The sequence below is a fragment of the Heliangelus exortis genome, chromosome 19 (genome assembly GCF_036169615.1).
Source record: "Heliangelus exortis chromosome 19, bHelExo1.hap1, whole genome shotgun sequence".
NCBI lineage: Eukaryota > Metazoa > Chordata > Aves > Apodiformes > Trochilidae > Heliangelus > Heliangelus exortis.
In genome coordinates this window covers 5,648,900-5,669,461 of record NC_092440.1, presented here as the reverse complement: position 1 = coordinate 5,669,461, position 20,562 = coordinate 5,648,900, and the positions used below count along the sequence as shown (strand labels likewise).

Here is a 20,562-nt window from a genome sequence, read left to right as displayed (position 1 = left end):
ATATCGCCTGATTTCATCTCAACCGCGTGTACAGAAGGAGAACCTCTACTCATGGAAGTGCACTGAAGTGACCTGGCGTGTTTCAGTCGGTCACAATTAAATCCCCTGCCTGGCTCAGCCCGCGGAGAGCGCGGCTGCGGGAGAAGCGGGATGGAGCGTGGCCGTCCACGCCGCTGCCCGCCGGTCCGGGAGGGAGAGGAGCCGCCTCTCCCGTGGGCAAGCATCCACCGAGTTCCCCCCGCCTCCGGCAACCGCTCCCCGACCGCATCAAGAATTACTATTCTAAATTTGACCGATGTAACCATTTGTTTTGCCCGGGCAGAGCTTGGTTTTCTACTTGCGGGAAAGAGGTTCGAGCTTTGAAACCGAAATAGACACAAAATAGCTGCAACCTCTGGGGCAGAGCAGCCCCCCATGACCACACCTCTCCGATCCGGGACGGCTGGGGATCAATTTTGTTCCCCCAACACCAGCACTGCCGAACAAAAGAGAGAAAGAGAGAGAAAATAATATTTGCTCAGGTCCCCCCTCTGTTCGCCTTTGATTTATCTGTTTACAACCGGGACCCCCTCAGTTGAAACAAAAAAATCAATGAAAATGTAGTTGGAGAAAAGGCGGGCAAACTACTGAAGAAAAAAAAAAAAAAAAAAAAAAAAAATTTGTGAATGGAAGAATGTGTTTGTGCATTCATTGTTAAAATAAAGAGCGTGCCGTGACGTAGGCACCCGAGAACCAATAAGCGAGGGGATAATATTTTTAAATATCCACCCCGAGAGCCAATGGGGCAGGCGGTGGCAAAGACTAGCGCAGGGGCGAGCCAATGGCGGGGGAGGTATGGTAATGAGGAGTTGGTCAGGCAGGAGCTGAATGTCAACTAGTCAAAGATGGAGGCTGGAGCGGGGAGGCCATGAGGTTGGTACGGGAGGATTTCCCCACGTTTTGATCCATCCGGCAGCCACGCCGAGGCGGCTGCCGGCGGCGCGGGGCGGCGGGAGGCAGCCTGGGGAGGGGGGAGCAGAGCCGCGCCGCTCCCGTCGCCTCTTTTGCGCCTCTTTTGGCAACTTTCCCCCCCGCGGCGCGGGGATCCGTCCCTCCCGCCGCCAGGTACCGAGCAGCGAGCGGGGCCCGCCGGCCCTGCCGCCTGCCCGGGGGCCGCATCCGCCTGCCCGGGCGGAAATGGCGGGAGCTGCGGGATCGGGGGGGGCGGCGGGGCGCGCCGCGCTCTGACAATGGCCCGCGGGGCGAGCGGCCAAGGGGAGCCCCCCGCCCGGAGGGGGGGCGGGCAAGGGGGGGATGAAGGAGGGAGAGAGGGAGGGGGGGGGTGGGGGGGCGGCTGCCGGCGGTGCCCCTCGCCCCCACCCCCACCCCCACCCCGTGCGGAGCTCCCCGCGCTGTCGGCCGGGCTCTTCCCGGAGAGGTTTCCCTGCGGAGCGGGCGGGTGCGGGAGCCGCAGCTTTCCTCCCCTTTCCGAACTGTAGCGGTTTCCCCAGTGAAGTTCTGGCGGGTCGGTTTTGCTTTCTGGAGTGCGATCGATACGCGGTGTTGGGAGGAGGCGGCGGCCGCAGCCGTCTGGGACGGCAGCGGGGCTGGGAATAAAAGTTGCGAGTGGCAGAGAGATGCCGGTGTCAGCCCGAACGCGGGGAGACGCGGGGACGGGTGCGGGTGCGCAGTGCCCGTGCGCGAAGTGCTGGAGAAGTGTTGGGAGAGACGGTGGCTGGCAGACTTGGCTGAAAATCTCTAGATAGTGGTGAGCTAATTTATTATTGGGTTTTTTTTCCCCTCCTCTCTCAAACATTTCATCTATGCAAATACTTCCGAGAAATTGAGTGTGATCCCACGAATCAAATCCTGTTCGCCAAAGCCGAGCCCGCTCCCTCCCCAACCCCAGCCCGCGCCGAGGATTGTGTTTCACGGGAGGGTCTGAGTGCGCTGCCCGCTCGCATTGTGCCACACATCTCCCCTTGGAAAATACTATTCCCCGTTCTAAATGTAGAAAACCTCCTGTCTCTTTAGGTACCGTGTAGAATATTTTTTTTTTTTTTTTTTTTTTTTTTTGCCTGGAGATCCTGTCCCAGTACCCCTCTCTTTTTTGTTGCTTAAAACCCCCACAAAGAGCGAGGCAATAAGTCACATGCTATCTCCGGCTAGTATTTATATTGGCTTAATATTTAAATCTCGTAAAACTAATGCTTTGCTTAAATAGTCCAGAGTTTTTGCAATAAACCAGGGTGCGCAGCCCAAAGTGTTTCTTTGGCATTCTTGCACTTTGCCCCAATTCCGCTCCGTTTCCCTCCAGTGTGTGGTCTTTGAGTTGTGTGAGGAAACCTCGTACCCTCGAACACAAACCTGGAGCTCTGGAATTAAAAAAAAAAAAAAAAAAAAAACAAACCAGCTTCCTAAAGTCAAAAGCACCATCGTTCTTCTAGTTTTCTTTTTTTCTTTACTTCCTTCTCTCTTTCTCGCTCTCTTTTTTTTTTCCTTTTTTTTTTTTTTTTTTTCCTTTTTTTTTTTTTTTTTTTTTTTTTCTTTTAAAACATTTCCAAACTAGCCTAGGTTTCTGGTACTGGATTAGGGATAAATTATTGTACAAAAAAGAGGAGGAAAAATTATTAAATCAGAAAATAAGAATGATAGAGTTTAAGGTTCTAATTGGGTTGGGGCATTCCCAAATCAATTGGCTTTTTGTTAATACTGCTCTGAAAAATTGACAGCTAGAATTCATTTAGTGTATTTTTGTATTCAGCCCAAACTCCCCCAGACTTGAATCAGTTTAATTCATTTTAGCATTTGCTACGATTCTTAATTGTCTATGCATTTTATGTAAAGTTGTTTTCAAGTTTGAATTTCTTTGCATAGAATTTCTTTGCATTTCTGAAATCAAAGTATTGTATCACGTCTCGACTGATTCTTAATTAATAAGTAGTTAAATTTTCCAGGTTTAAGTTTGAAATAGTTTAAAGAAACAGATGGTAAACAGTATGGAACCTAAAGACTAACAAGTTGACTTTAAATGTTACTTATTACTAAAATTATTTGGAATGTCTGATTTGTAATGATTAACTGATGTTTTCTCCTTACTACCCATATATTCTTGAAAAAGGACAAAATTACAACAGTAATGTTTTCATGATGCAAGTAGATGATTTTTAAAGGTCTCTCACTCCTGAATGGCAGTTGTTTTGAATACTTGCTTAGATGGCATGTGTAAAATAACAAGATTTCCTTAGCAATTAAAAATAAATAAAAATAATTCAAGCTACTGGCAAGCATGTATGTAATAAACACCAAATATTTTAGCAGATGATTTAGATGAAAGCAATAGAAAGGATATGAACTTCTCCTCCAGTGTGTCTTTATCATAAAGTTTAATCTAATTCATTACACCTACTGTTGTAAAATACCAAGGTGCTGAAATGCAAGGAGGACAATCTCAATTCTGGTCTTTGATTTCACATACTCCAACGCAATACAGTTACCATTAAGAAGGAGAAGGGAAAAAAATGTCCCCAAAAGAAGCTTATCTAAATTTTTGCTGAAGTTAACTCAAGATGCAGCTGTGAAATGCTAAAATCTAATTTTAAAGGATGTCATTGAGTCAATGTGGTTGTTGAAGACACTCCTTTTTTTGAATGTAACAAATCTCTTTTAGAGTAAATCATGCACAGAAGGCCATCACTTGGAGAAGTTTCTAACTGATTTATCATTTATTTGGAAAGTCTCTGAAGTATGCTGTTGTCCAGAGCCCTTTTTCTGTTGTACTACTGGCAATTATGATGAGCAGTGCAATATTAAAAGGGCATTGGCTGGCAGAAACATGACCCCCTTTAGCAGCCCACCCTCTTCAGAGTGGGCAAACAACCCTAAAATAGATGCCTCCTCCAGTGTATTTATGCACGTGTGTGAAATAAGGTTTTATACATGTGGGAGTGGTTTTAAATAAGGAGAGAGATTCTGGGTTATATCTTTTTATATGTCTTTCTATGGAAATGGGCTGGAATAATTTCAACACATCCTATTTAAATATAAGCCCCAAACATTTCTGGGAGGATTTAAGGAATCACATTACCTGCTCTGTTTACCAATAACTTTTGAGTAAATCATGATTTCTACACACACTTCCATACAATATCTACAATGAAATTTTATAGTTATTTCTGTGTAGTTTTTCCCCTTACAGAAACTTTCCCCTGTGCATTTAAGATGGTCCCTATGAATGCCTATAGGGATTTAATGTTGATTTGTTTCTAAGAATCTGTGGTGTTTATACTGTGATTTTTTTTGAGTGGTGACACACAGAGAGGGGCAAGATTGGAGCACAGACACTAGGTATTTTTGTTCCCATGGCTCATAATTCTGTAACATCTCCATAGCAAACCAAAGCACTGTATTTCTATACCATTTTGTACCTCTCTTAAACACACACACACACCACAGAATACACAGCACAATTAAGAAAAGTTCTGAAGGCACAGGAAAGGGCTAGCACTTTATGTTCTTGATTTAAATTGTGTAGTTTAGATTCATTGACTGACCAATTTTGGGTTTTATGGAAACAAGTATGTTTGGGGATGCTCAATTATGTCCCTTGTTCTTTTATTCTCCACTAATGCAGCAAAATATTTGATTGTAAAAAACCTTCCTAATGTACCGTGCCTAGTTATATTGGGCATGTAGCAAAAGACTTGAATGGTTTGTTTAACAAGCCATACTAACAGTGGTCTTACTCTTTCTTGCTCTCTCTTTTTCTCCCTGTCATTATTTTTTTTCCAACTAACTTTTTGTTGTGTTTGTTTTGGTTTTGGTGTTTTTGTTTTTTTGTTTTTTTGTTTTTTTTTTTTAACCTTGTCTAATTACGATCGCAAATAAACTTTGTCATGCAGAGTTTTATTGGGGCTAAACATAAAAACGTTATTGTGGTTAACACTGTAATGTAACAGTCCCTTACAAAAGGATGCAGGGACAGCTGTGCAGAACGTGACAGTGGCTGCTGGTATCGCTGGCTCTGACAATGTTGCACTACTGTCTGCACAAATAAAGCAGTGCAATAATATTGTCAAAGCATTTGGTTCCAGTCCTAATACATCCTTTATGACCAGTTACTGTTGCACACCCAGCCCCTGACATGATGGGATTCTGTAGTTATTTGATGCATTTTAGTAGGGAACCAGCCCCCTACTCTGATTTCTTCCCCTCCCTCCCCCCCACCTACTGCAAGGGCTCAAGCAAGCGTTAAAATCTCGAGATCATGAAGAAATTGCCTTAAAAAAAAAAAAAATCCCTACCCCTGTGTTTGTTTGTTTGTTTTGTGTTTAGACTGAGTGTTGTGTATGGAAATTCCTTGGGTTTTGTTCCCCGTTTTGACTGCTTCAGTGTACAAAATGGATTGCCCTTTCTGCCACTAGCGTGGGTTTGTGTGTCCAAGTTGTAAAATAAAAAGCTGGCCTATTCACATTTTAAAGCCCTCTTGTCCTCCTTTAGAGCAACCACTACCTCAAACTGAGCATATTTTAAAATATCATGACCAGGTTTGAATTTTTTTCTTAGTACTGCTTTGAAAATTAGAGTTTTATGAACCCAAGGATGTTATTGTTATGTATAGAATACAGTGACTTTATTATATATACATGTATTCACAGGCAATTTAATTCTTGCTTCCTACTGATGTATTTTTCAAGTTCTATTGTATCTAACTTTTAGAGGAATTACTGTTAAAATTAAAGCAATATTAATACCTTCATTTTAATTAAGAAAAAAGAAAGAACGAAAAAAGAGTAGAAGGGACCTAAATAGTAATCAATAGATTTTGAAAGGCAATCTTGCCCTGTACTTCCCAACAGCAACGTGGAGCGAGTCTGAGAGACACAAGGATGATGTAAGGCCTAGGAACAGGAATATTGCATTCGGAATTGATCTTTAAATAACAATATGTTGGTGACTGTCACTCGCCGTATAGTTGGAGGCAGATGTGGTATTTTCGCTTGCAGCTGCTAAGAAAGGGGTTTGGAGGGATGGGGGATGGGACCTTCCTCCCTCTTTTTTTTTTTTTTTTTTTTTTTTTTTCCGAAGCCTTGAGCTGTTACCTTGGGAGCAAAGGGTGGGGGTGGGGAGAACAGTCATATTGGAAATCAAATCTAGGTAAAGGAGCGTTTTCAGATTTCACTGCACATCCCAAGCCAGGCTGGGGTGTGCTAGAGAGCAAACCATGGGGAGGCAGAAAATGGAGGACCACATCCTGAGGGGATGTGTGTGTCCCATTTTTAGAGGGAAGAAGGGTTGCCGAATCCTCAGTCAAGCACTCCAGTTCTTCAATGAACCAGGGAGCAAACAAAAGACACCTTTTAAGTCCCTCTGTTTCTGTTGAGGCGCAGAAGCCTGTCTCCCTTTCACACCCAGAGAAGGCTGAGCCTCCATGTCTGCTCGGCAGGCAGGGTGCTGGGGGTGGATGCGGTGCAGCTCACAGGCCTCACTGGAGGTAACCTGAGCCGGCATGGCTCCCCTTCTCTAGAGCTTTTCTTTTCATCCATCTCTCAGCATTGTAGCACGGTTGCCATTTTTATGTGGGTTAAGGAACGGGGAGGCCTGCTTAGCTTTGGCACTTTCCCGTCCTTCTGATTTTTGATTAATTAAGAAGTAGGAGAGAGTGAAATCTGTAAGGGCTCTGCCGGGGGGGTGTCTTCCCCCCCCTGCCATCAATAGGATCACAAGAGCAGCCAGAGTAGAAGGGGCCCTTTGCTGCTCCTGGCCAAGGAGGATGGGAAGAAGAGTGGACCAGCAAGGAGCTGGAAGCCACTTTGGATCAGAGCAGCACTTTTCTCAGTGTGCATGTGCTTGTGGAGCTCTTCAGAGTGTGGAAATAAGTGCCAGTGAAAGCCTTGGTGGGTCTGATGCCAGGTTGTAAGATGGCCTCTCAGATGTGTGAGCCTGCCTTGTCTGGAGGTGGAGAAATTGCGGGGGGAATAGCTGCATGCTTGTTATCCTCTATAAAGTTATGGCTTTAAAAATAATATGGTTGCTACACTTGAAAACCTCTCCTGGGTGTGGGGGGGATTTGAGGCGGGTGATACAGGGAAAGGCCTGTGGGGTGTCAAGGATCGTATGGATTGGATCTCATTCACGAGGGGTGTGGGGACACCTCCTGAAGCCTCCTGGCTCCTGCTGGGGTGAATGGAGCCCACAGAAGACCCTTCACTGAGCATCAGCACTCTGGAAGGCAGAGCCCTAAGGGTGCAGGGGGCAAGGACGGGGTTCCCTGCAGATTTGGGCCTGGGATGGAGGTTACACATTCCAAACCCTCCCTACTCTTCTTTTTTTTTAACCCTGCCTGGCTGAGGAATGTAACAGTGAGGGGGAAAAAAAATGCACTGGAAGAAAAAAAAAAAAAAAAAAGAAAGAAAGAAAAAAAAAAAAAAAAAAAAAAGGAGGGGGGATTCGGAAGCAAAGGCCCCTTCAGGAGTCTGTATTTGTGCAAGGGAAACCATTTGCATGTGTGTGGAGATGCCAGAGTTTGTCTCCAGTTGGGTCGGAGGGGGAGGGCGCGGGAGGAATGCGGGGAATCAGGTCGGGCTGCGGGGGGAAGGGCTCCGGCAGAGCCTCCATCCTGTTGTTGCATAAACTTGTTAAAAGAACCCCTCCTCTGTGGAGGCAGCACACATAGGGTATTAGTGTGGTGGAGGAGGCCAGACCTGCGCCCTCGCTACACAACCAATTGGAGCGGAAAGTGAAATCAGATGGTTTAAGTTTTCAGAGGGATTTTTTTTTTTTTTTTTTTTTTTTTTTTTTCAGGGGGACTTTTTGAGTCATTGCATTGAGTGCTGGATCTGTGTTAAGGTCGCTCCTGCTCTCGCCGCTCCTGGGTGGTTTGGGAAGGGAGGCGGCCGGAGGGGGCAGGAGGTGCCGCTTCCCCTCTGGCCGTGCCCCTGGCCCGGCTGCCCCCCAGCCCCTGCGGGCCCGGGGTGGGCAGGTTGTGGGCAGCTGGGGGGAGTCTGTCCCTGCTATGGGGAAGAAGTTACTTGAGGGACCCCAAGATCAGCCCCACACGTGCTTCTTCTCCAGCCAAGCCAACTACAAGACCTTTCACTCGCCCGGCTGTACACGCAGGGCCAGAAGCGGGATCCGCACTTCCAAGGTGATCGGATTTAGCCATATTTTGCTCCCGCGTTTAGTACCACAAGTCTTTTTTTTTTTTTTTTTTTTCCATCAGACAGCAGAGCGCTGGTAAACACCATACAGAAAAGCCGTATTGTGGGGTTACAAAGTCTAGGCTGTTTAAGGAGCTCTGTCATTCCTTTTAATGGAGCTCACTGACGCAGATCTGGCTTCTGCCAGCCGAGGAAATGTTGCTGCTGAGAAAAGGGTTATTGAAACCCACAAACTAAATATTATAAGCAAGAATCAAATGGCAGGATGTTCTGGAGTGTAATCACTCCTGATTTCAGGAGAAGGGGAAGGTATTGATAAGTGGCTGCGAGTGACAGAATCCCCAGGCTCGGTGGGTGGTGTGTGTTCGGGAAGGTGGTGCTTTCATAGAGGATTATCAACCCTTACTCTCTGGAGTCTCACACCTGGACAGGTTGACTCTTGCATGGAAGTAAGAATCCCCTTTTTCTCTGAATGGATTTGTACAGACTTGCTAGATAGACTTAAGGAGCCAAGACTGGAATGCTAAGAATTTTCTCTCTCTCTTAAAAAAAGAGAGAGAGAATTAGAAAGGCAACACTTCCCAGTTTTAAAATAATGATAAAATTATTAAATAGCATGGAAAACTTTAAATCAACTCTCAGTCTATAGCTGTTTCCGAAGTGTTCGCTCTTGGCTTTGCAATAGTCTCAATTGTCCTGCAGAAAATGTATCGTAGACTATATAATGTATTTAATTGCAAGATGGCTTTATAATGGTCTCCTTTCCTCGGGCTAGCGAAATGGCTGTGACCAGGGAAACAAGGCTGGGCTGAAGCTTTGTTGCCCTGCTATGCTTTGTGAGGTTGCAACTGAGATGAAAATTAAAAAAAAAAAAAAAAAAAAAGAAAAAAGCTTGCCCTAAGTAGCACCTTTAACCACAAGAGAAACAAACAGCAACAAAGGGAAATGGAAATGGCTCCCTAAACTGAACCAGGTCTGATCTCACAAGGAGCAGAGGCCTCTGAGCTTCAGAGAGTTAGTTCACTACTTTATTTATCACAAAGATTCATTATAAGGACACTTCAGTTGATTTGTCTGCTAACATCAGAAAAGGGGGGCTTAAACATATAGCAATACTCCACTGCAGGAAGAGATTCCCACACACATACTGCCAAGAGGAAAAAAAAAAAAAAAAAAAGCTTCCATTATTGAGCAACATATAAAATGTTATTTCCATACTAGACAGGGTGACATTTCAATTTAGTTTCTATAACTGTGATTAAAGACAAGAGAGGTTTCTAAACATATCTAGAGATGCTGAGCCTTCTGGTGTATAAATAGCATGCATTTCATAATCTCGTGTTTAAACGTTTATTTTAAAATAACCCCCATATACATTCCAGAGTCTCCCTGCTATAGGACATAGAGCAACCCAGACTTTGCATACTGTTTGCCAACTCAGGGAATGTTGTTGGAGATTGATTCAGTCCTTATTTTTCTTATATATATACATATGTATATTTAAAAAAAAAAAAAAAAGGGAAGGCATGGGGCATACTGTGCCAATACACCACTTAGAGATAAGGAAATTTTTGAGACATCTAGAGACTCAACACTGATCTAGAAACAAAGATGAGACTGGCTTTGCTTGGAACTTAACTTGTGGCTGAGGTTTCTGATTACATCCCTTACCCTCTCCTGCCAGTTGTAGCTTCTGCTACTACCGAAATCCTTAAGTTGTGTGGAAATTGCCAAATTGTTCTCCCCTTGCTACTGATTAGTCCTGTCACTTGACATGCAGATTGGATGTTTCCACTGTAAACTTGCCAGTGGGTTTCTCCCTTGCAGCCTTGGAGAAATTAAATTGTATGTTAAGTGTAAGTCTTGTTTGAGATAACATCGAGACTGAAGAGTGGAAAAGACAAGGTAAACAATAAACAAAATAAAGACTGGATGGGAATAGATGGAAAGGTAAGGCTTGAGCCTAGTTGCATCAGTTTTTTATGTTCTCAGTCCAACTGGATGTCTGGGCTGCAGGGATTGTTGAGAAGCCGAGTGGCAGAATTAAAGCTGAGGTTTTGCCAAGGTAATGAGAATACAGAAGTTTGATAAAACTCATTCTGAGCTGCTTACAGCAGTCTCAGTGAACATGGCCTTTTAATTAGTGTGAGCAAAGGTTAATACAAATAAATAATGTGGAAAAAAGGATCCCTGTTTGCTTCCAACAAGCATCACAAAGGATGGGGAGAGGGAGGAGTTGGGGCAGATAGGAGATTTTGTTTATCAGTCCATTAGAAAAACAAACAATTAATGGAGCTTCCCCCTTTTCCTTGGCACTCCTTGGTTTTCTGCTGCTTTGTGCAAGTCAGGCAACATCAAAGGGGATGCAGGGCTGCCTCACACCAGCGTGCCAAAAGCCAGGGATCTCTAATGGCAAAGACCAGATCAATGTGGCATGCATAAATTATCCAGGAATCCATGAATTAGGGGATTGTCTCTCCATTACAGTCCTATTTAATCCACTGGAAAGCAGGCTGAGGAAAGAGAAGCTTAAAGTGTCAAAATCATGACCTGGTTTGGGATGGCCTGGGAACGAAGTTACCTTACTCTTGACTCTGAAGTGTTCCTACACAACAAATGCACTGGGACAGGTTAACTGGGAGCCAGACTGGAAAGGAAGAGTCTAGCTAGCAAAGCAGCCCTGAAGCTGGAGGTGTCTTGGCCCCTCCCTGGGAATAATTTCTGTGGCTGTTGGTGTGTTCCACATTAAGCCAGCTGCAGCTGAAGAATGTATATTGCAGCCTAGGAGAGAAAAGGTGTGGAGGGGCAAGAGAAGAAAAAGCCAAACAAAATTAGCTAGGGCAAAACACTTGTGCATTTCCCAACACTTGTTTAATCTGTGTGCATTAATGTGAAGTCAGTTCTGGAAAGCCAGCCCTAGAGATCCTGTTTTGCTTTCTAATATTTGGTGTGTACTTAATCCTGTGATTTCCAGTGCAGGGAGGGATATTTTAAAACACTGGGCTCTCCAAGTAGGATGGCCCCAGAAAGGAAGTTCTTTGAGCACTTGATGCCTGTTACTAAGAGGTTCAAAATACAACTATCAGTTAATCAAATAAATAGCACTGCCTAGTCTCAAACAGCTATGCAGCTAATTGCCTAAAGTTATTAAGAAGGAGAGAAATTCACACTGAAGGAAAATGTGAGAACTGGGGAAAGAGATACAGAAACCTGAATAAAATCCACCCCTGAGTCCTGGGAGAATAGGGTAGTACCTATGCACAGATTCTATGGGGTCAGAGGTTTACAGCATTCCTGCATCCCCACCCTGCCGGAGGACACTGTGCTATGATCCATAGGGCAGTGCACTGCTTTCTAACTTTTTACCCCTTCCCCATTTGCAGGCATGGAATGAAGCTCCCTACAGTCACCTGCTGCAAGACATATTATCCAGCTTCCTAACCTTAAGGATGAGACCCTATCAATATTGCCTCTGCTTTTGTGATCAGGGTAGTAGTGCAATATTGCTTATAGGGTCTTTTCTTTTGAGGGTTATTCTTCATGGAGAGAAGAAAACCACAGCAGGAAAAAATAATCCTATGTGCCCATCGAGTTCAGGGAAAAGTTGTGAAATGCCGAGCATTGCTAGATAGGCAAGTAATTGCACAGAGATATTATTTGTGACAAATAGTCGTGCTATTGTGGTGACTCAGGTTGAGTAATGGGCATATTTTTGATACTATCACACGGGATTCAAAACGGCCTCACGTTTAAAATGAACAAGCAGTGATTGAAACCAGAGAAACCCATCATGGCTCCATTTTAAAATAGTTTGAAGAGACGTTTGGAGGGTGCCTATTTTACATAATGATGTAAACACCCACCAAGGAATGGGAGGAGATAACATATCCACACTTGCTGCTTCTATGCCTTATCCCAGCCCCAAAACCGGTGCGGTGCGAAGCCGAGCATCGCACAAAGAGGCCGAGGCTCTAATCCTAATAACCTCCTCGAAACAAAGCTGGTGCCCCTGCCTGGCAAGCGCGGCCCGCCGGCTACAGCTCCGGGCTCTGCACCGGGCCGAGCCCTGCGGCCGAGGGCTGCTCCAGCGGGGCCGGCAACTGCCGCCGGCCCTTCCCGAGAGCTCATCACTGAGGTACGTGGGAACAGAGCAGGAATAGGGGTGTTAAATCCGCTCTCTGCTTTGTGAGGGATCAGCTGGGGGCTGACAGCAGCCGGGATGGCCGAGTGGGTGGCCTTGCCTTCCATTTCAGGTGGTCCCCGCGGTCCCTTTCGGGACCTCAGGGGCCCAGGGAAAGGGATGGTGGGAGGGGACTGGGGGCCGGATCAGGGCGCGGCGGAGCAGCCGCTGCCGCGGGGCTTTCCGAGCCGGTCCCCGGGCAGCGCGGAGCCGATGCGGCGCTTTTCCCCGCGGCAGCCAGGGGAGGGCCCGGAGCACTGCAACGGGGCCGTGCCCGCTGCCTCTCCCGTTGTACGGCTGACCCTGCCGTTGCCCTCGATTTAACCCCCTCTCCAAGCATCATTCCGGGGAAATGCGGCCAGCTCGGGGACAAAGCGAGGAACTGCCCCCTCCCTCCCCCCCAGCTCTCCCTCTGTGCCCCGGCGGACGGGCTGGAGGCTGAGGGGCGGCCGCGGCTTCTGGGCCAGCGCTGGGACCACCGGGCGAGCTGCCCCTCTTTCCCTGTTGCACTACTGTCACGGTCGCAGCGAGCAGTGCAATAATGAAAGGGCGTCAGTGCGCCGGGGAGCGGCGAGAGCCGGGGACGAGCCGGTGTGACAGCGTGCGGGGACGGGACGTCCCGCCGCCCCCCGAGAGCCACCTTAACGGGTTGGGGCGGCTTTGATTGTGCAACTTTCTTTGTTTAAACACGCAGCGGCGAAGAGTGAGCGCGCCGGGACCGGGCAAGGTGAGCGGCTCCACGCACGGCCCTGCCCCCGGCCCCGCTCCCCCTGGCCGGCCGCGGAGCCTGGGGCGGGACGCCGGGACGCCCCTCCGCTGTACCCGGCCCACGCCAAATAAATAAAAGTGCTTCCCACGTCCCCTGTCCCTGCCTTTCCTTCCCGGTGGGTTTTCTTGCAGATCACCAGCCCCTCCCGCCTCCCCAGCAGCCGCACGCTGATAAAAATCCCCTCGACGGGTTTTTGTCCAACAGATCACCCCTGCGGTCTCTGTGGGAAGAGGTTGGAAATGCAAATAGGAGAATGAGAGTCACCCTACCCTGTGGAGCCTGAAAAACGGGCTCCAGGCATGCCCTAGTGTGGGTCCAGCAATGGGGGAGCGTGGGCAGGGAAGCGAGCGTGCAGGGCAGGAGGGGAAGGGTTTGCTATAATGGAGATGAGAACAACACTACATCTGGGAGCTGAGCTGGGAAGGCCAGGAAACAGCCCTTTGATTATTAGTGGCCATGGTGAAATGGATACTTCTCTAAAAGAGGGCTGGAGAGGGGTATTTCCTTTAGCAAAGGACCTTTCCACTCTGCCCTTTTGAACCTGTGCTTCTCCCTGGCACTGTCTCTGCTTCATCATGACTTTTTGCAGAGGAAGGTGAGTGCAGAAAGCGGGCTGGCTGTAGGAGAGGGAGGCAATCTAATCCTGGTGAAAAGGCATTTGCAGTCTATGTTTCATTTCCTATTTCTTTTGGATTCTCGCTTTCTTCCGTCTCTCCCATGTAGGAGCAAACGTAAGAGCTGAATCTTTCCTTGCAGTCTCCCTCTCAGGGAAGTCAGCCCCCTCCCCAGCTTCACCTTCAGGCTTTGCGCACACAAAATGGCTGCAGCAGCCTGTGGGTGGGCATGGAGAGCTCAGGAAGCTGCTTTTCTTTTTCCCACCCTGCCTGCCCAGGAAGCCCTTCTGCTTTTATTTTCTGTGGCATTTTGCTCTTGCATAGCTCTGTGCAAATCCAAGGGGGTCTCCTACGTGTAAGCTATGCATGGAATGGGAGCTGGGGAGGGAAATGGCCAGTTTGCATGAGAAGGGGACCTGTCGGGCCCCAGTGTTTATTTTTTTGCTGACCTTCTGGGGATATGGTCAGTGAGAGCTGTGACAGCTGCTGGAAGCGGCAGGGGCTTTGAAGATTGTGAAGGTTGTGACCTCGAGGCCCCTTTCCTCTCTCTGTCCCAGGAGCTGCTGAGTCAATCAGGGAAAAGGGGAGGTGAAATGCAGGCTGCTCTTTAGCCATTTTTCAATCGGTGAATGAAACAGGAAAGGACAAATGCAAGAAGAAAAAAGAGCGATTACTTCCACTTTGGTGCATTACTGAGAAGGGCGAATCTCTCTTTGGCAAAAGATTATAACAATAATGGGAAACCACTGTGCTTCTAAAATCCAGCACCTTGAATAAAGGATTTAACTGGGCAAGGAGCTGATGGCAGATCGATAACAGTAAATTAGTGGGAAACCTACAAACTCCTCTTGATTCAAAGCTAAAGGAAATCCACCTCATTTCCACCTGATATCAGCTCTAGGTATAACAGTGGGTACTTATTGCAATTGGCCCACTAGCTCCCACCATCTCTCCTTGACCCTACACTAACAATATCTTCATCTCTGCTGAGCTCAGCTGAACCCTCAGGCTGAGGTTGCATAGGCCACCAAAAAAGGCTTCACCACCCATGCCAAAATAAAGGGACAAAGTGCATTCTGCAGGCAGTATCCTTGATGTGTGTGCACTTTCAAATGGCACAAGCTCCCTTGGCAATCCAACCCCTGGGCAGCCCACGAGAGGGCTCTCACCCAGCCCCAGGGCCCTCACAAAGACCAGTGAGTAGGGTTTAAGTCTTTCTGGATAACATGATCTTATGGATCTTTCCTTTTAAAATAGTAATCTGAACAGCAAACAGAACTCACAGCTTCAGTTGACCAATACACAACAGAGGCAAAGAAGGCAAACAGCAGGCTTTTCAGTTAGTTTACACAGGGGGCACTTAAATACTGTATTGGTTACATAATACCATGTGGGGCTTGGGATTTTACACATTCTTCTACTAAATATATCTGTGAGATTTGTTTTAAAGTGATCAACATAAAGCCAGCCACAGCTTTGAGGGAAAAACTCTTATGATTAGACCTAATACCACTATGTAGCTCACAGCATATTTACTGAAACCCCAGACAGAGTAGAATTTTTTTTCCTAGACCTGCTGGTCAGCACAGCACTCACTCCTCTGCAGTGGAGGGTGTAGACTGCCTCTAAAGGGCTGCCATGGACAGCCACTTCCCAGCAGGAAGCACAAGCTGCTGGTTTTTAGGGCCATATCCTGCCACTGCTCCACATCCAGTATGCAGGATTGATCTCAGCACAGACTGAAGACAGCGTAAGTTCAGGCAATTATGACAAACTAAATGTAAGAAAGAGGGTGAGGCACATAAAAAAAAAAATCTATTCCTAGTTGGAAATTGATTAGGAAAATAATATTCACTGTTAACTCCTCTGGAGAACCCTATTCATGTGGGGTACCTGAAAGTATATCCCCTTCTTCATAAGCCTTTAGTAAATATCCTGTTCCTATCCCAACGGAGTAGCAGGTGGCCAAACTGCTCCACTGGAAGCTTGACAAAGGCAGTATCCACCCAGCTTTTCAGCTGAAGCCTATTGCAATCTGTACACAACTTCTGAGACTCCAGCTAAACCCTTCCTAGGAACAGCAAGTTTCCCCAGGCAAGGCCCTGATCTAGCAGCTCTGCATCCTTGCAAAAGATCCATCCCTCTGCTCAGAAGTGAACAGATGGGAAGAAGAGTCTCAAAGCATCAGTGATTTAAATCCATGCTCTTGTCACCAGAGGCTCTGCAGGCAGAGATCTCTGCCATAAGGAGCTAGCAGAACATCGGGTGGGGAGCTAATTGAGAATGGAAGTTCCTGGGGGCAAACTAAAATAGTCTTTGTGTCACTGCACAGAGCTCAGTACACTGCCTGGGCTCAGCATCAAACACCAAGTCAGTAAAAATTCTGTTTACTCATTCATCTGGGAGGTGGGTAAACCCTTGTCTTGTAAACCTCCTTAGACACAGAGTAATCAGGTGACAATAAGCTGTGGCAGACAGTACAAACTTAAGTATACCATTTTGCATAGGTGTAATAAGTCAAATGTCTTTAAAAGTCACCCTGCTATTACTACAACAAATGACAGACCCTGCCACCCTCAAACACTGATCTGCTGAGAAGCAACACCTTTGCCCTAAGTCACTGCATCTTTGTGACCAGTTTACCCAATTAAAATCAATAGGGAGTGACATTGAGTACAAAACCCAGCACCTCGTAGCACTAGAAGACTGTTTCTAGCAGTGTTTATCCACTCTGAATCCCCATCATATTTCAGAACAAGGTTAGGGTGACACCAGTCTGTTTTTATGCAGCTCACCAGAAGAAAACTTATGTTGTTGAGTTTTTCTTTTATAGTAGCTACACTTTTTGCAAACCTCTAAACTATTTTGAAAAATTCAAACAAGAGAAGCAGAAAAAGAAAGGCTTTCCTATTTGAAGGAAAAGGGGATCTTCTTGGAGAAGTACAGAGGCCACCTCCACGTGCAAGCTGTTACAAACACCAAGCACAAACAACGCCAAGGATGCTCCACCGGCCACCCCCAAATACCAAATTACTAATTGAGGGATTTTACAGCAAGTTAAAGGGGAGTTTTGGTGCTCCTCTGTTGACCCTTCGTTCCCTCTTTACTCAGAGATTGAAAGGTGTTTACAAGAAAAAAAAAACACCACAGATATAAGCCAACAACCGCCACCCCTCCCCCCTCCATATCATGTCACCAAGACACAAAAAAGCAGACATAATTTAAATAGGGATGGAGGGAGTCAGGATAATATTTAAATCGGGAAAAGTGAAGCCGAACTGTTTTCCATTTGTACCTTTTATCAGGGAGCCAGTAGGGCTCTTTAAACCCTTGGCACTACAGCGGGAAAACCCTTCGCAGGTGGGTGAAAGCCAACAGCCTGCCCCCTCACTTCGGGAACAGAGCGGCGAGGGGGAACTCCCCTGGCCGGCGATGCGGGGTGGGAGGCTCCGCTCCGCACCCTGTGCCCGACGGCAAGGCGAGCATCCGAGCGGGCGGGACAGGCAGCACTGAGCCGCGCTTACCGCCGGCACAGAGAAAGGCTTTGAGTGCCGGGGGATCGTGGCCGGTGCTCGACGAGGGACGGGGCACCGCAGGCTACCGAGCCCGACAGCTGCCGAGCGAGACCGACCCCCGCAAACGCATTGCAGAGGGATTTTGGAAGGTCTCTGGCTCGTGGCTCTTGAAAGGACCACGCTGACAATCAGCCCCGCCGCCTCGTTCAAAGGGAAGGCGTCCAAGCTAGAGCAGTTTCCCTCGCCGAGCCAGAGGGACACCAGAGGGATCCTTCCATGGGGGAAGGTGTACTCGACATCACTGCCTTCCCTCCGTGGGAGGCTTACACGAAAAATCACGTCCACTGGCAGAGACGAGGAGGGGAGGCTCAGAGCGGTGCACAGAGGACACGGACTAAAGCCACTTCTCGCCGTAGGCGCCTCGAAAGTTTTGTATTAACCCGGGGGCATACAATAAAATAAACGGGGCGGGGGAAAGGAGGCACGCAACAGGAGGTCTCAGTAAGTATTACTTAGGATGTGCACTTCCACGTTTGTGACTATTTCTGCCTAAACCAACTCTGAAAGCAAAGCGCATCCTTCCCTGACTCTTTTCTATTAAAATCTAAACCCACTGATGCACCTAAATGCCCGGAGAATCGAGCCTGGACGGAACTTGCTGCTGCTCCGACCGTGCCGTCGGAAAAGCCCTTGCCCTGGCACCCCGTGGGGTTCGGAGGTGAGCGGCGTCCCCCCCGCTGAACTTCCCGCAAAGGAGCGAGCGTGCCGGGTCTCCCACCCGCAGACGGTCGGTCCTGGAGGCGGAGATCAGCGGGGGGAGAAGGGGTGCAGGGAGTGGGGGACCCGTCACCCCGCAGTGCTAAGCATGGGCGAAAGCAGCCACAAAGCGAACGCTGGATCCCCGCGGGGCACCCAGCCTCCCTCCGGCTCCTCGCTGCACCCGGTCATCCCTGGGCCACGCAGGAACTGCCCCCTTCGAGGGACAGGGTGGCCGTCGCCATTTTGACCTGCTGGGAGCAGGCCCACAGGACAGAGGTAGCGGGTGATCCCCCGACACTGCAGAGGAAGGACACTGGGGAGGGCAGGGGCTCATCTGGGCTGCCCGGGGTAGGTCACCCAGCCTTCTGTCGGCTTGCCCGACACCAACCTTGTGTCCCAGTGCAACGCTCACAGACAAAGCAAAGAAAACCTGTAATTTTGTCTTCCAAAGGAGACGAAGGAGACATTACCTGGGATCACTCGGTTCTGCAGTTATGAACCGGGCGCTGGTCATCAGCTCCAGTCCAGTACCTTACACATATCTCCACCTATTCCTACCACAAGATCCCTCAGTTCTAGCTAACATTTCATTTAATTTTTTTTTTTTAGGTTAAGTACTAAGCCATTATTTGAATATGAACCATAGCGTCTCAGAGTGAACAACAGATAATAATTTTCCTTCGGTTTCTAAAGGCACCAAATATAAGAAAATATGATCTAGTGTCAAAGTGTTTTTCTGGCAAGAATCTCTAGACTGGCCAATTTTCCTATGAAGAAGAGTTCAGAAAGCAGCTTGGAAAGAGAGGAGCCGTTCTGCTTTATTTTTTGCCCTTCAAAAGCACCTTTTAATGTACTGTCCCACTTGGCACCAGCCTTCCAAGCTCCGCCCCGTGCACGCTAGCATCCTTTCCCGGCGAGCCCGGAGCCGTACGTAGCACGCAGCCGGCAGAAGCCCCGTTGCCGGTGCTCTGCCGCGGGGTCCCAGCCAGGGCAGACAGAGCAGGGACTGCCCCGACGGGCAGGGAAGGGTTGAGGATGCTGAGCTACCTTCCCCCGGCCAGCTCCTATTGCCTGTCCCCGCCAGGCGTGCGCCCTATCCCACGCAGTCCCCCCGACAGCCTGTCCGACCCCCTCCAGGTCCCTGTCCTTGCCCCGCTGCAGAGCGCCAGGCTGGGAACCCCTTGTTCTCCTTCACTGACAGTTTGTTCCGGTATTTTCCACATTCGGGTTCCCCCTCCCAAGTTTTCCATCCCCGCAGAACACGAGCCATCACCCCTCAGTGCTGCGGGGAAACATCCAGCTCAGGCTGGCTCCTCGGCAGGGCTTTCGGGTGCCGCAGCCATAAAAGCTGCACTGTGGAACTCAGGAGGGTGATCGACACTTTTCTTCATTACCCACGAGAGCTCTGCTAGAGGAGGGTGCCCCTTCTAATCCAGCTGCCACTTCCAAAAATCACAATTCCCTCTTCCTTTTTGGATATGCAGGAAGAAAGTTGTGCTAACCCAGCTAAGAACGCATACTCCAAGGAGCAAATCCCTCTATTCTGGCCGATCCGGTCATACTTCCCCCACCACCACGACCACCTTGCCGAGCACTGTAACTCCCGTCCTTCAGCGCCCCGGGTCTAGCTTGCCCGAGGGATGGAAACGAAGCACTTTTACCCCCAGAGTCGAGACCAGGGACTGCCGAGGATGCTGGGACTAATAAGCAAGGTTTCGGTTAAGCACCCGCCTTAAACAGCCTCCTATCTCATGAGGAAAAACAGGGGAAATGTCGGGAAACAGAAAAAAATTGTAACAATCTAAGCTATTTTGCCCTAGAGACTGAAGTCTCTAAACTCTACAGAGAGCCACCCCCACTACCGTGGGTTTGTGTTGCTGGGAAAGTGAAGCTCATTAACCGTGTTATGCTGCACAGCTTTATACAAAATTGCCTCCACCTTGACAGAAATCGTCTTCACAACCGCACCCAGGGAAGGCAGAGTGCAGGTAATGCGTTCAAAAAATACAGGATTTGCAAAAGAGAAAGAAGGTGGTGGACTTAGATGCAACTTCAGGACAAGCCCCACATTCTGCGCTACCCGACGTCTGTTTTAGCCGCACAGGTCTAATGCTTTCTTTGGCGGCAGAGTCACAAGCACACGCGACACAAACCCAGAGTAGGATGTTGCTGACACCTACCAAGAGCCTCCTCATTTTGAACAAGCGGGGAAGATACAAGTGGAGTAGACAACTGTCTATACAATTATTTGATGTCGCCACACTCCGTATGCCCGTCGAAACCGGTTACCGAACTAGATCACTTTCTAGTAGAATGGGAACTGCTCGAGGTGCACTAAAGGCGTGTCAGCAGCCGCACAGTGCTTGAAACCCTCTCACAAGCCCTACACCAACCCCCTTGGAGCACTGCGGACACCCTAGGTGTGGAATGAGCGCTCAGGGCATCCGGGAGTGCCCGTGTAACCCCCGGCTCCCTCTCCCGGGCAGGTACAGACGCGCTGCTGTGTTTTGTCGGCACAAGGAGGCACCGCACTGCTGTCATTCCCCAACCCAACGATTCTGTTTGTAGCATTTCGGGCTCTGAGCGA

The 20,562-nt window shown here is 48.2% G+C and overlaps 1 long non-coding RNA gene across 2 annotated transcripts; it reads left to right on the top strand.

Annotated features, from left to right (window-relative positions):
• The first annotated feature begins 827 nt into the window (after positions 1-827).
• LOC139805041 (uncharacterized) lies at positions 828-13,176 on the top strand. 2 transcript variants are annotated; one of them, XR_011729662.1, is made up of 3 exons: positions 828-912; positions 7,783-8,125; positions 11,522-13,176. It is a non-coding gene; the product is annotated as an uncharacterized lncRNA (long non-coding RNA). The 2 variants fall into 2 exon arrangements; XR_011729663.1 differs by lacking the exon at positions 828-912 and adding an exon at positions 1,356-1,747.
• The last annotated feature ends 7,386 nt before the right edge of the window (positions 13,177-20,562 follow it).